This window comes from Dendropsophus ebraccatus, chromosome 11 (assembly GCF_027789765.1).
Source record: "Dendropsophus ebraccatus isolate aDenEbr1 chromosome 11, aDenEbr1.pat, whole genome shotgun sequence".
Lineage (NCBI taxonomy): Eukaryota > Metazoa > Chordata > Amphibia > Anura > Hylidae > Dendropsophus > Dendropsophus ebraccatus.
The window spans coordinates 30,067,331-30,084,153 of NC_091464.1; positions in this window are offsets into that span (position 1 = coordinate 30,067,331).

A 16,823-nucleotide genomic window follows, 5' to 3' on the forward strand; every position below is an offset into this window, starting at 1 on the left:
TACCTCCCAACCATCCCGGATCCAGCGGGACAGTCCCGATTTTGGGGTGATGTCCCGCTGTCCCGGAAAGGCCCCCCTGTGTCCCGCAGGTGTCACTGAAGCCATCTGACAGTGTGAGTGGCTCCTGCGGCTGCTAACAGTGTCAGGTGGCTTCAGGGACGCTGTTTGCATAAGCAGGGAGCTTCTGGAGCAGACAGCCGGATACACAGGTCAGCTGCTGCCTTAGAAGCTCTCTGCTCCAGCCCCGCACGGTACCTGCCTTCCTCTTCTCTCCTCTTATCTCCTGTGTGCTGCCGCGGCTGCTGCTAGTGACATCACAGGTCAGGGACAGGCCAGAGAGAAGATGAAAGATACCGCAGGGTTGGAGCTGTGAGCTGCCGGGGCAGGGGGCTGTGTGTCAGGCTGCCTGCTCCCTCCTGCTTTGTCCCTGACCTGTGACCAGCTTGGAGAAGACAGACAGCCGGCTGGGATCTGACTGCTCCCTGATTAGGTGAGTATATGTTGTTTTTATTATTTTCTGTCAGGGATGGGTCTTCAGGGGGATTAACTGGGGGAGGGGGATTACTACATTGGGATTAACTGGGGGAGGGGGGTTAGTACAGTGGGATTAACTGGGGAGGGGGATTATTACAGTGGGATTAACTGGGGGAGGGGGATAACTACATTGGGATTAACTGGGGGAGGGGGATTATTACAGTGGGATTAACTGGGGGAGGGGGATTACCACATTGGGATTAACTGGGGGAGGGGGATTAACGTGGGATTAACTGGGGGAGGGAGTTACTACAGTGGGATTAACTGGGGGAGGGGGATTACTACATTGGGATTAACTGGGGGAGGGGGATTACTACAGTGGGATTAACTGGGGGAGGGGGATTACTTCAGTGGGATTAACTGGGGGAGGGGGATTATTACAGTGGGGTTAACTGGGGGAGGGGGTTACTACACTGGGATTAACTGGGGGAGGGGAATTACTGTGGGATTAACTGGGGGAGGGGGGTTACTACAGTGGGATTAATTGAGGGAGGGGGATTATTACAGTGGGATTAACTGAGGGAGGGGGATTTCTACAGTGTGTCCTATGGGGAGATGGGGGGGTTACTACAATGGGATATGGAGGCACAGAGGGGTCTGTACCATATGGGGGAACAGAGGGGTCTGTACCATATGGGGCACAGAGAGTTACTGTGAAGCAGATGAGGATGATACTGGAGAGAGTTGTCTCGCAGATGGCCGGAGAGGTTTTCAAGATGGCCGTGCATGCTGGCGAAGAAACACAAAAGTGATCAACAAAAGAAGACGTCCCCTGTGGGTCACTGAATACCTGCAATACAATAACCTATAAGATCAGCAGAGCCAGTGTACAGCCTAATCTACTGCTATGGTCACTGCTGAGGGAGAGTACTGCTCTGTGTATAGTTATATACATGTTGGATGTTATACAGTAATGGTATAAGGGGGGGGGGATAAGTCACTATGTGGTGAAGATCTGGTGGTAATATTTGTTTCCTATACAGTATAATGGTAATAGGTAATGGGGGCGTGGCTATGGGGGTGTGGCCATAGGGGCGTGGCACATTGCCGTGACTGTCCCTCTTTCCTCCAAGCAAAAGTTGGGAGGTATGGTAAATACACGCCACACTTTCCAGATGCATGATGCATACAGACAACACTGTTAAATCACTGGTGATCGCAAAACATAGTGTAGACTTGCTACCCAGTTAATAGAGTAAAACAATCAGGATTACTTACACTTTAAGGCAGGCATACAAAATGAAATTCATCACATTATAATGTCATTAATTCCTTATCTGAAACTGTAACTGTTCATAGGAAACTGTAATAGTTCTTGATCAACCAGTTCCTTTGCATGCTAAGCACTTCTATGCTGATGGGGAATTACTGCATTTAAAACGGCGTTAATTTATTCATTAAATGTAAATGTGAGCTTTTAAAAGACATAAAACTATCTACTGCCATCAGGAAATGCTGGGGCTGGTGAAAAAAAATAAAAATAAATTACCTATTAGAACATTACCATGAATATTTATCATTTTATAGTTATTCATTAATCCAACTAATCAGGACATCAACAATATCATCTAAAATGACTTAATAGGATATGATGTTGAGCGTCAAAGCTGGCATCCTTCTGCATGATGAAATGAAAATCTTCACACATTTTGCACACATATTTCTACATTTGGGATCAATCCGTTTCTCCATCCATCATTATTTACAAAAAATAAAAATAAAAATTGAACAGATCTCAGCACGGAAAACATTCAGAAAAAGTTTCCTCCCTCCCCCCGTGGTTGGATTTCCCTCTCATTTTCTGTAAATAAGGAAAGACGGTCAAATAAATCTTAATGCCAATGTGTATGCAAGAGGCTCTACAGTGATACAAGGGGTCCCTGTTGCTCCAATTTGGCTTCTTTGTATATTTTTCTAGTCTGGTATCTAACAAGAGTACTCCGTGTGCCTCCACATGTTGATGCTTATAGCTGTCCTATTATGGAAAATTGTACAGTCATACATATCTAGAAAATATCTAGATTTTTTTTTAATAAATACATATAAATATCATTTTTGCTTCTTTTTTTAAAGCCCCTAATATTGAGCTTGACCCTGAAGAAGATGTACACCTTTCATTCTAATAAAAAGTACTTATAACGTTCCCAGTGCTACTGCGACAAGCCAGAGGAAGCCCAGATGTTACTGTAGGGGAGGACTTATGTGGCATGACTGGGATCTCCGGTCCTTTGCCAGTCACTTTGTTTGTTTGTGGTGTTTTGGGGTGCCCCGTGCCCATAATTGTGAAGTGCAGAACAGATGCCAAACATTGTGGTACAGTCTACTAAATAAAAATCAATCTATGACAGTAGGAAGTCTTCTAAACAGAATAAATGTCACAGCTTCAGTTGACCATAATAGAGTTATATGTTTGCGTCTGTATTATGGCTGCAAGTTTTGGCCGAACTGAGGGTCTAAACTGAAAGAATAGGCATGTGATTACCAAGGCATCTGAGGGACACGTGATCATAGACATCAGGGAACCTTGAAGGGGTACTCCGGGGCTAATTAAAAAAAAAATCAATCAATCAAACATAAGTTTTCCCACTTACCATCCCTCCCGAGTCTGTCTCTGTTTGAATTTCCCACTGTTTGCAGGTCCCTGAAGCTCCAGGTGGTGGCTTCATTTTTTCTTTACTTCCTGGTTTGGGCTTTCCCATGATGCACTTTGTCTCCTGTGATGTCTAACTGACTCTGTAAAACTGTTAGATGGCTTACATCTTGCTCAGCCAATCAGAGCTGAGCAATCTGTGTCATTTGACAAAGGGAGGCTGGCTTAACAGGGCTTAGACCTGCCTCCCTCTTGATGATGTCATTGTCACAAAATGGCTGCCACAGAGCAGCCTGGGGTCAACAGTCATTAGGTAAGAATGAGTTTACTTCACTTCCTGGTGGGGGGTTGAGGGGGGAAAAGATAGGGGAGGGGGGAAAAGATAGGGAAGGGGGGCAGATAGGTGATTGAAGCATATTACAAAGTTATATAACTTTGTAATGTGTTTCAATTACTGGGAAAAAGCTTTTTGCCCTTTAAGCCCCAATTACATGGGGCAACATAAAGGAGCAAACAAGAACTGTCAATTTGCTCCTCATTCCCCGCTCGCTGCAACCACTATTACATGCGCTGGAAGCAACCCGGTAAGTGCAGGGGAAGCCGCAGGGAGCTGCGGGGGGGCTGCCCTGGTGATCGCTAGGTTGTCCGGGCAGGCCATAGAGGATAGCGGCGGTCTACTGCTGCTGTTCCTATTCCACAAAACAACGGCAGCATATCGCTGCTATCACAGTCGATTGTCTTTCAATATGTTGAAAGACAAATGACAGCAACGATCAGCTGACATCGTTCATGTTGACTGATCAATGCCTTCTATTACACAGGATGATTATCGACCATAACGACCAACATCGACCGAATATGGCCGGTAATCGTTCTGTGTAATAGGGCCTTTAGTGGGAGTGTGTGTGTCCTCCTTTAGTTGTCACAGTGTGAGTTGGTGGAATTATGTGCAATGGCTGTAGTATGTTTTCATGTTAGTGGAAGAGCTGTACAGAAGACATGGAAACAGACGGGCGGAATATCTGTCAGTTGTGGCAAACTTAGTGTACAGGAGCTGCAAATCGATGACAAACAGATGTGACTATAGTGTTTGTAAGTGCCATCCACTGAAAGAAGCTGGTACCATCAGAGTGAGTAGTGACAGCCTACATATGCAGTAAGCAAGTACAAGAGGAGACAATGGATGTTCCAGAGAATGTAGAATACATGTGCGATGACCCAGGGGTGCTAGGTGGTACTTGCAATGGCTGATGGTAAAGCACAGCACATGTTACAAGGCTTAGAGTGGCAGTAGCCCTGCCCAGGTCCTCACACATGACCATTAATAAAAGTTGTTCCCAGCATTTCCCTTTTAAGACTGGTTAGAATACTGTTTAGCAGTATAGACTTGAGGGAAACAAGACTTGGCTTGCAAAGTCTTTAGCGGAGTTTTAGTAAGTAGATTAGACTTTTAACGTAGGCTAGGGGGCTACCAGAAAGGGGCCTGTCCAATTAGTGCAGGAGTCTTAAAACTATGGCTGTAGTTGCGTGACTTAAATATAGGAGAAATAACCTGTACTCACGGCTTTGAAGTTCGTTTTAAGGGCCCTATTCCACCGGACGATAATCGTTCAGATTATTGTTAAATCATTCGAATCCAAACGATAATCGTTCGGTTGAAATGCAGTTAAAGATTAACGACCGAACAAGAAATTGTTGATCGCTTTATAAGACCTAGACTTATTTTTATCGTTGCTCGTTTGCAAAATGTTCGGTCGTTCGCAATAGATACGAACGCAATAGCGAATAAATAGTGAAGAAAAAACGATCGCAATTACGATCATAAGTAACGATTATCGTTCCATGGAAATGAGTGAACGTTTTCAGGTCTTTCACAATAGCAGTCGTTTGAGATCGTTAATCGTTAACGATTATGCAAACGATAATCGTCCGGTGGAATAGGGCCCTAATGCTCCAGTTCTCCAAAAAGTGCCAGATCCAGTACTATAGGTCCTGGGGTTGCACAAGCAGTCAGAGATAATCCCTAAATTGGAATATCTAAAGGCCCTATTTCACCAACAGATCTGACGACAGATTATCTGCCAAAGATTTGAAGGCAAACTCAGGAGTGGATTTGAAAAGAGGAGAAATCCAGTCTTTCCTTTATGACCTGTTCTCTCATTATAGTCTGTTCCTGGGTTTGGCTTCAAATCTTTGGCAGATAATCTTTCATCAGATCTGTTGGTGGAATAGGACTTTAAGTGGACCAAGCAGTAGTCAGTGGGGCACGTTGGCTAATCACACTATAAACTACTTTGAAAATAGGTTTCTGCTCCAACCCGTAATATTTTAGTGGTAGTTGCTCCTCTTGTGGTTTAGCAGGCCATAGCCTTGGGTTGAGGAACTTGTAGAAGAAACATCATACAGTCCCCTTAACTTCAGCCACTAAACTACACCACTCCTAACCAGGAATTAGCTATGTAAGACCCAGGCCTATGTAAGACCCAGGAACAAGGAGTCGGCTGGCAATCTTTCCTTGCACTTACAAATCATACAATGCAATTATCCCTTGGCCCTTCAGTGTTCTGGCTGTATAGGGTAAAAAGTTAGAGCCATCTTGTGTCAAAAAATCAGTACTACATTCTCCATAATAAATCCTGTAAACATATACTCAGTGCTGACTGACATACACACAGACAGAAGAGCAGTGACTTGACAGGGGGGGCTTGACCCCCGAAACGTTGTGTGATGACAATCTATCAGGCAACTCCTCCAGTCAACTACAATCAGTAAAGTGAATGATCTGTGGCTAAGGAACATGAACTCTTGAGCCTCCATGCAGACGCGCCACAAAAGAGTTTGATGCAAGCCTGGGCACTTGGGTGACTTAACATGAAAAGTAAAGAACTATTGTTACTGTTTGTTGCAATTTTTGTCTAAAAAATATTAAATATAAGAAGCATTTTTGGAAAAAAAAAATGTTTTGTATCCTTGTGTTTTCATGGTTTTGATTGCGTTTAGGTAGAAATGTACTTTTTTAGGCTATGTTCCCACTTCAGGAACATACTGGGCAAATGCAGCCATCTTCTTAAATAGACGGCCACTTATAATCATCATTATTAGCCGCCGTCTTTTCCCCGATATGTTCCAGTGTGGGAAAATAGCCATATACTCATTTTCAAGTATAGCAATCATGTGGTATGTTGGGAAACCGTCAATTACAGGTTTGTGTTCTGTCTCCTGAATGTGACGATACATAAATTTGCATTTTGGTGGATATTTATCAAGACTGGCGTATGAAAAGCTCTGCCCTCTTTTCCGCGGTTGGATTTAGGCGGGCTAGCTGTAAATGCCTGACACTGGCATTGCACAAAGATCTACACCGGCTCTGTTTCCAGGTATAAACCTTGATAAATCTGGTGCTGGTGAATGCCACACCTCCTTTATGCCTTGCCGCCCTTTGGGTGAGCAGCCGTTGCGCCTGGCAAGAGTCTGTTCCTTCTCCCTGGCGTATGCCAGGGGGGCAACCTTGGTAATTCTCCCTCTTAGTCTTCATTGCACCTTTTTCACATTACAATATCGTTTTTAAGTACAAGATATAATTATTGAAACATTATCCGCATCAGACAGTTTTTCAGTCCACAGATCCTCTTGAAAACATATAATAACTTCTCTACGCTTAGATAAGTCTGAATGTAGTTCATCTGAGCATTTACAAACTGGGTCACAGTGAGCCTAACGTGAGTAAACTGATAAGCATTTTTACATGAACGCATTTTTGTAAATCTTTATTTTCTGAAGCCAGGATAAAAGTTGACCTACTTTTTCAAACTGGAAAGCAGTATATAGACATAAACAAAGATAGCTGGCTCTATGTTATGGTCACTGTCAGGCAATATGGAAGTGCTTGGAAATAAATTAGCTGTACTTGGTTACCGAAAAAGTATTTTACAGCACGTTGGTTTCTACAGTATTAAATCAAAATACAAAAAAAGTATAAAATGGGTGACCTGATATCAATTGTTATGCTTTCAAACACTTGAAAGTTGATGCTGAAGAAGATGGTGGTGGAGGTCGATGTAATGGATCTTGTAGCTCGCCCAGGGCCAACTCCTTGACACTGCCTGCTGGCTGGTGACAACATGGCGAGGATGCCCTTGAGGAGTCCTTTACCAAATGGGTATTTAGGCCAGGCCAAAAGCCACTACTTGCGGTTACTACAAATATGTGGAAGAGTCCTTCAAGAAATTTACCTCTCTGTTCTTTAAAACAGGTGAATGGTCCTAGTTACCTTTAACACCTAAGAATATGACCTCAAGTCTTTCTTCTCAGCTCTTTTTCTTTCTGCCCAGTCCTCCTTCTCTCCATACAATGCTAGTCTCCCTGTCTGATTCGCTATCTCATTGAGCTACTCACTTTCTAGCCGGCCTCCGCTCCCAACTTCTCACTTCACTTCTCCATCTGTGATCCCCTCTGATGTTTATCTCCTTGCAGCTCATCTCCATAGAATCCTGTCACATCTGGGCCTTTATGTGAAGCTCATTAACATAGCTCCTCCCACTTGCTGGAACCTTCTACCCCAACATAAAGAGTTTCCTTGGGAGACTGCTGGTGGCACTGTTGCCTAACAGCTAGGTAGGTGAGAGTGTGTGTGTGTGTGTGTGTGTGTGTGTGTGTGTGTGGGTGTGGTGCGTCTGGCCATTTAGGCCATTTTGGGCTTTAATCTATTACGGTCTGAGGCAGTTTTCATTTTTGCACTTTCGTTTTTTCCCTTGTGTTTAAAAGACCATAGTGCTTGTATTTTTTCGCCTACAGAGTCCTTATTTTTTTCACCACTAATTGTACATACACATTAATTAGAAGTCCCCCTGGGCCTTACAAGAATCTGAACCTTAACATGCACTGCAATAAATATACTTTATGGTGATTGTACCACCACATGCACCCCTACATTTGTGCATTATAAAACAGTACTGAGTAGTGTAAGCTACTGAGGTGAGGTAGAGCACTTTCTAGATCCACTTCTCTTCCTCTCTCTCTTGATTTTCCTGTTACTGATACTTTATACTTCAGAGCTCGGAGCCATCTTTAGACTGACTTAAGCAGCTTTTAAGAGTGAATGGTGCATTTATAAAGGAGGTGAAAAAAGAAAGGAGCACATTAATGCTGGGTTCACACTACGTATATTTGAGGCTGTATATTTCAGGCCTCATAGCAACCAAAACCAGGAGTGGATTGAAAACACAGAAAGGCTATGTTCACACAATGTTAAAACTGAGTGGATGGCCGTCATATAACGGTAAATAACTGCCATTATTTCAATATAACAGCCGTTGTTTTAAAATAACAGCACATATTTGCCATTAAATGACAGCCATCCACTCAATTACAACATTATGTGAACAGAGCCTTTCTGGGTTTTCAATCCACTCCTGGTTTTGGTTGCTATGAGGATCTGACTTGAGAACCAAATACAGCCTCAAATATACCTAGTGTGAACATAGCCTACAAGTGGAAAAAGAAGCATTTTTCTCTGATAAGATATATTATAAACTTTAAAACAAACTTACACTATTGATTTATTGCTACATTTATTGCATCTGTTGATGCAACATGTTTTCATCTTAGCAAAATGCTTCATAATTTTTTTTTAAGCCTATGCATTACTGAGTAGTATTCCTTCTTTATCAAGGCTAATCTTCTTTCCCTTTTTAGCCTTTCTAGTTACTTTTAGATAATACTAGCGAGATGCACTATTGATCTATCCTGTCAAACTTTCTTCTTTTGCTTTTTAACATATTGATCTTATAATTGGCTTTATACTCTTCCTTTTTTATGTGACCTTAGGCGATTCTTATGTCCATTAAAATATTATCAGCGCTAGTTGATATTTGTTGCATTAGTAATCAGGTTCCCTGCTTGTACTGTACTTGTAAGCCATCACAATAATTGCATTATCTACATAAAATGTGGCACAATTCGCAAGGCACATATACCTCCCTGTACTATATGAATGTCTATTTGTTGTTTGTGTCCTTTTATTATTGTTAGTGGTAATTTTATGCAAATGCGGGCTGAATGTCATTGTGATATAGCTCAGTAAATACTGTAAATGCATTGCTAGCGAAGCTGTCACAGAGTAAATGGAATAGAGATTGTTCTATAACAAAGGAAAGAGCTCTGAATTCAGCACATTGCATCAATTAAAATAAACCTACAAACCACAGAAAGGCAGCAGTTATCCCATTAGGGGCTCACATTGTGAAAGATTGTAAGGCACACTACCAACTTTCTGTCTTTTCTTCTATACATGCTAGTCAAAGAAACAAACTATATACCTCGTCTCCAGTTTCTGACATGTCCCCATTTTTCTTCCTGGCATCTATGATACAAAATATATACTATATTCTCAAAATAAGTGTTCATAATCACAAATAGAAAAAGATAGTATTTACACACATTTAAAGGTTGCCTTTGGAGACATATACGATGTGGAAGAACTTGTTAGTGATGACATTCCATGTATGTAAAACTGCATAGCTTCAATTTTTTTAGACATACCCATGGAAATGAGTTTATATGTCTAAATGATGAGTCTCTATGGCAATGGCAGTCAGGGCACTGCCGGATTAAACTGTGAGCATTCATTATACCCTACCTCCCCACTAGGAGCGGGCATTCCTATGAAGAGAGTTTGTCCCTACTATGGATTAGTGCGGTTAGAGTTGTGTAGTATATGTATTATCTGACATGTTTCCCCACCTAGATTTTTGGGTTCATTAGGGAGGATGAAATTGTATTTGTAAGTCAGGGTACACCATAGCAGGAGAGGAGAGTGTGGAAGTCGGCACTCCTAGACGTAGTGGATTAAAATATAACTTTTATTTATGTATTTAAAATCCCATGGTGGGCATGACAGGACCTACGCGTTTCACGCAACTGTGCTTAATCATGGTCTGGACACCATAGCTAAGTTTAGGCTTCTCCCAGTTAGGTAATATCTTGGATTGGTAGTTTAATGATTATGAGTAGTGTTGAGCGAACATGCTCGTCTGAGCTTGGTTCTCGTTTGAGTATTATGGTACTCGAACGAGCATCTCGCGATACTCAAGAAAATCATCATCCATTTCCTGTAAGTTTTGGCACATTTTCTCAGCCAATAAACATGCAGGACACTCTTTGATACATCCTGCGATCATGTGGGACCCATAGATGTCGATAGCAGCGATTGGTTGGCCAGATCAGATGACCCTGCCATATAAAAATCGCGGCCGGTAGTGCTTGCTTCAGACGTATGCTGGAAGAGATTAGGGACAGAGCTGCTGCTGGTCAGGGAGAGTGTTAGGGAGGGAATTTGCGTTCCAGTAGGCAGGGAATACTAGCAAAAGAACCAAACAGCCCTTGTAAGGGCTTCAAGTTTTTAAAATGTTATAACTACAGACTGCTGTCTGGGACTTGTAGTGCAGCTACCACGATTTCAGCAGCACACTGTGGTGATCAGCTGCTAGCAGAAAGGGGACATTAGGTGTTGCATACGGACCCCTAAGAAGTGCTCAGTACTATTTTATTGGGAACTCTACTATATTTTCTGATTTCTGTATTTCTTACACAAGGCATATCTAAGTTCACTACTGCTTGTTCAGTGTAAAGGGGGTGTCACAGAGTATATATAGGTGCAACCACCAACAGATTGTATCCCACAGCCCCCTAAAAACTAGTGGGCCCTCTACTATATTTCCTGATTTCTGTATTTCTTATGCAAGGCATATCTAAGTTCACCACTGCTTGTTCAGTGTAAAGGGGGTGTCACAGAGTGTGTATAGGTGCAGCCACCAACAGATTGTATCCCACACCTGTGGCCCAGAATTTGGCATAATGGTGCTATTAGGCAGCCTCAGAGGCATCCATACATGCTTCCCCTGCTGTTTGCTGTCCATTTCCGTGGTGTTTCCATCATTTTCTGAGGTTGACAGGTTTTCACACAACCTTCCCTCTACTGAATTTGGGTCCCCTGTAAAAATGCTCCAGTTTTCCATTGACTTTAATGGGGTTCGTTACTCGAAACGAGCACTTGAGTATCGGGAGATATTTGTCTCGAGTAACGAGCATCCGAGCATTTTAGTACTCACTCATCACTAGTTATGAGTCCTAAAAAAAATACATTTAGATTCCCGTAGTCCAGTGGTTATTCAGTAGTTGTCTGATGAAAGATATCTGTCATACTGCAGTTCAGATGAAGTTATTGTATATCTTAACAAAGCACAAGCGTTTAGAACCAGTACTAGAGGTTCCAAGTGTATCCTCCACCTCCGACTTCAACAACTGTCTATAAGCTAAATACATGCTGCATAAAAAAAAAACAACTGAAATGTGAATGAAACTATTTAAATGTATTTTATACAGATCCGATATAGAGAAGTGTGAATAGTGCTACAGAAACTCTATGTAGACTTGGCCTAAAGAACATCTGTCACGAGACAGAACCCTTGTTGTCAGCGTATCGGTGAGATCCCCCAATAAACATAAGCTCCGGTTGTTTGTGCACCATACCTTAAACTGTTAATATTTTCTACCAAGAACATTTATAGAGATCCTTCTGTTCACATAATATATTCAGGGAGTAAATATTTTTAGATGTATTACTATGCATACATTCATTGGTATACTGGAGTTTAATATTTTTATGATTGATCTACTTCATACCATTCCTGGAGTAGAAGGTAGCATAGGGTCAACAGTAGGATAGCCACAAGTTGCCAAGGTGAACAAAGAATGTTTTATACTGCTACAAGGTTAAACAATTATTCTTTAGAAATGAATGTGTGTAGGTAATCACCAGTGTTAGTATTAACACCTGGTAAGGGTTCATTTCGGGAAATTGTAAGAACCAGTCTGGGGACATTATGAGGTGTTTCCTTGTTATGAGTATAAACAAGATAGCTGAGGTCAGAATGTAGAGTGAGTGTGATCAAACAGATCAGCAAGGAAAGACAAATATTCACACCCTGCTGAGTGCATCCAAGTCTACACAGAATTTAAAAAGAATGTGTCTCCAAAATGTTCTTGCACTGATTAGAGTCAGATAGAGAAACTTGTTCCTTTACTGTTTTTTACTTTTTGTACACTGTTATGACATCTTGCCTGGACTGTTTTAACAGTATTTTCTGACATGCTTTACAGCAAGACTCATGGACATAGAAGACAATAGGCAGAGTCTGTCCCCTTAAGTTGAATGTGAAACATTACTGAGCGTTCAAGAGGTAATTCCACAGGGAGCTGCTACTGTCTCCTCTATCTACTGATATTACATGTTGCTGCAATGCTGTACAGATCCCTTTACAGCAGCCTCCTCTTATCACCACAGACAGAAGAGGAAGTCTCACCCCAGTTTTTTACCTACAGAACCACATGAGCCCTTATTTGTTTGCGCCACTATTGTACTTTGTAATTACAGACTTAATTTTTCCATAGAAGTGTGCTGTAAAACTATTTGCGCTGTGAAATTGAAAATTAATCACATTTTTTTTTTTGGAGGGATGTTTGCCCTATGGTAAAACTAACATGTTATCTATCTTTCTCAAGTCAGTACGTTGTTCTTTAAAATTGCTCTATTACCATCCTTATAACTCTTTTTCCTTTGGTCTATGGGGCTGTGCTAGGTGTCTTTTTTTTGCGCCATGATCTGTATTTTTCTTTATCGGTACCTTGCTCGCATATGTGTGACTTATTGATCAATTTTTATTACAATTGTTTGTGGATGTGAGGTGTCAAATCAGCAATTTTGTGCTTTGGTATTTTTTGGCACTTACGCAGTTTGAGGTGCATTATCAGGAATCTGATAATTAAAAAGATCAGGTGATTACATCTGCGCCAATTCCAAACATGTTTGTTTATTTATTTTTATTTATAAATTGGGGATAAAGGGGGGGGATTTCTATTGTTATTTTTCTTTTCTTTTACATATACATTAATTTAAAAACTCCTGGGGGACTCCTAATACATCTACACTGATCTCTTATAGAGATCAGTGCACTATACATTATAAAGCACTGATCAATTAGATCAGTGTTGTATTGCTCTAGGTTGCTGCAGACCAGATCTATGGATTGCCGAGCCAGGATCAGCATCAGTGCGACACTGAGTCCCGACTAAGAAGAAGAGATCTCCCCTCCGCGATTGCTTCGGTGGAAATCCCTTCCACTAGACACCAGGGATGTGCGATAAGAGGCATTTAAATGCAGCTGTCAGTTATGAATGAATGAGTCCCAAGGTTCAGTTAGTAGCATACGGACCATATCTAAAGAATGTGTGAATCTGGTCTTCTTCTGCCACTGAGTATGAGTTGTGTATTTTTTTCTGAATCCCATATTTCTTTATCATTATTATTTTTTACTGATAAGCAAATGAAATAAAGGATATTTTTGGCTGTCGTATTTGTGTTATTTGTGACATGTAGCAACCTGTTCCATTACTGTTCTGTTTTACATTTCGAAAGCTATTTTTAGGGTTGGGCATTAGGACATTAGCCTCAGGTCTCTTGTCGGTACTCCTGGATCACATTGTTCTAGGCTTCCGGTACATTATAATTCTACAGCTATGACTTTTTATAAATTGTTGTGTTTTAATAAAGCTGTACCTTGGGGCCTGTTCTTGTTTTCCTCACCCATTTCCCTTGACTCTGTTCAGCATCTCCATACACTAAATCAGGCAATCATTTACATTAGGAAATAGTACTATAATTTATTATCAGGTAGTTAAACCAGAAGCCCAGGAGTGCGAAGACAGGTTGCATTTTCTTTCTCCTGACATGTGATCTTGTGCAATATCTCTATGACCTCAGATGCCTTATTTAAATATCCAGTTACATAAAAGCAACAGGGATCCTTTGTATTAAAGAAAGTCATCATCATTTATGTACACAAGGCGGGTAAGCGTGAGACAGTATACAATATTGTTGCACTGATATCTAGAAAGAGGTAATATTATGTTGATCTGGTGGTCTTTGTTAAAGAATATGCATCACAACATCTCAGTATGAATAACAAATATATCTTCCCTAAAATTTAGCTAACATGCTCGGGTGATTCATCGATGGTATACTGATCCAATTATGACCCCTGGTGGCAAAACAGGGAATACAACTATCAAATGAATGTATAGCACGTCTTGCCTATGTATCACATGACACCAGAGTGATATTAATTGTCAGGGGGGAAAAAAAAACTTTAAGACCTTTAAGATTCAGTCATATGTAAAATAAATAAAATAAAAATAAAATAAAAAGAAGTATTTGATAACTGCAGTATTATAAAATGGTGCAGATTTTAGGCTGAAGTGTCAAAATGGAAAAAAAGGTCAAAAAGTATTTGGAGGGTGGAAAAAAACTGTCCAATAGCAAATCTGTCTGTCTTTCCCACAGCAACAAATCGGAGCTCCCCCCTTCATATCTGAATGAGTGCTGTAATTGGCTGCTATGGAAAAGCCTGACAGTTTCCAAGACAACTTTTTTTTTCTCTTAAAGTATTTAAACTCGCAGATTTTAAACAAAAAAGTGAGCATTCTATGTAGATTTTTTAATTAAAAACTCATTGACATTGCTAGTACTGTATTAGGCCATGTTCACACGGCTGGGTCACGAAACGCCCCGTCTCATTAAAGATCATCCCGCCACATGATCTCTAACGCCGCAGAGTTCTGTGTATCTGGCGTGTATTCGGTGTATCTGTGTGTGCCCCCATCAGAACTTGCGCGCTCCATTGTGTGAACTGACAGGGATTTCTGCGGCCACTATTTAATGAAGGGAAGAATAAAAAGAGCTGATTACTGCCTGTACTAGTATGGGAGGCTGCCAAGAGGCCTACAGGAAAATTAAAGGTGTTGCAGAAATGAATGTCAAGTACTAGTTGTGTTCTGCATAAGACCACAGTCTCCCGTATTCTTTACATGTGTTGGCTATGGGGTAAGTTGGTGAGAAGCCTTTTCTACAAAGAAAACTATCCAAGCTAGGCTATATTTTTCCAAAACCTACATAAAGTCTGCCAAAAGCGTGTGGGAAAACGTGTTATGGTCTGATGAGACCAAGGTTGAACTTCTTGGCCATATGTACAAAAGGTATGTTTGGCAATTGGCATAAAGTCAACACTAGGCATCAAGAAAAAACACTATTAACCTACTTAACAAAGCATTTAGCAAATTCATATGGGCCTTTAAACGCCCAAGAATTGCTAAGCAGAAACTACTCCTCCCCAAGGTTAAGTGTGGATTTAGGGTGGTATTACACAGGCCGATGGGGGCCCGATAATACCTGTAAACGAGCAGCGACCTTCTCCACTGGCTCTAACTTCAGAGTGGCCTGTCAGCTGACAGGCCGCTCAGCCTATCACAGGCCGGGACCGCCGCGGCCTGTGATTGGCCGGGCAGCCTCTCAGCTGACAGGCCACTCTGAAGCTAGAGCACACAGGACCCGGGGAGAAGAAGACCGCAGCAGCAGCCCTGGAACGTGGATAGGTAATGTATATCGTCAGTCACCAGCCGCGCACCGCTATTACACGTAGCGGTGTGCGGTCGGCACCCGGCGACAATAGGTCCAAACCTTTATCAACGATCAGCCGATGATCGTTATCATCGGCTGATCGTTGTATTTATTACATGGAGCGATAATCGGCCAAATCGAGCTGATTCAGCCGATTATCGTTCCATGTAATAGTACCCTTAATCTACTGTACCTTTACAACCTTTACACCTTGCACAACTTTACAATTTAATGTTATCAGTCCATATTATTGACTGGCTGAGGGGGATGAGCACTTTTTCGAACTATTCCTTAGTATCTAATCTCGCCTCTCCCTGATCCCTAAATGAGTTACTCCACACAAAGTACTCCGCCTTCCCCAGCACAATCAAGAATAGTACATTGTTCCATGATAGTATTAAAGCTTGGCAGCATAGTCGGAAATTGTTAGGGCTCTCCTTTCTGATGAGCAGTCACCTGGATCTATGGCACCACGCAGAGTTACCGACAGGGAGACAGAATTCCCCGTTTCGATACTGGAGGGAGGTAGGCATAAGTTTGGCGAAGGACCGTTACAGGGTTGGTACAGGTATTTTCTTAGTGATGCCATGTATCTTGACAATGTTATGATCTGTTTTGTGGAGAAAACTAATAAAAATATGTTTGGGGGAAAAAAAGAGAAAAGGAAAAAAAAAAAACATCTCCACAGTGAAATATGATGGAGGCAGCAATATAGAACTAATGCTTTAGTCAAGGTGGAGGGAATTTTCAGCAGTTTTAAATATCAGTGAATCTCAGAACAAAACAGTCAGGTTTCTATTTAAATCTGAAGATGAAGAGATGAAGGTTTCACCTTTCAACATGACAACAACTCAAAGCATACAGTACCTCGACCTTAGGCTACATTCACACATTCATAGTGCTGTCTGCAGCTACATACAGCACTTTGGATTTGCATCCAAAACTATCCTTAAAGCGTCCACAGTTGCATGGACCCCTTCAGCTACATAAGGTGATTTGTGCCACAACACGACACGACACGGTCTGAACACACATCTGTAACACGTACAGATGTGTATGGATCCATAAAAATTAATTGGTCCTCCTTCTGTCCAGACCTGCAAATGCAGACAAAAACATAAATGTTTTTATGCAGCCTTAGGCTGGGTTCACACTGCGTATATTTCAGGCAGTATTGTGGTCCTCATA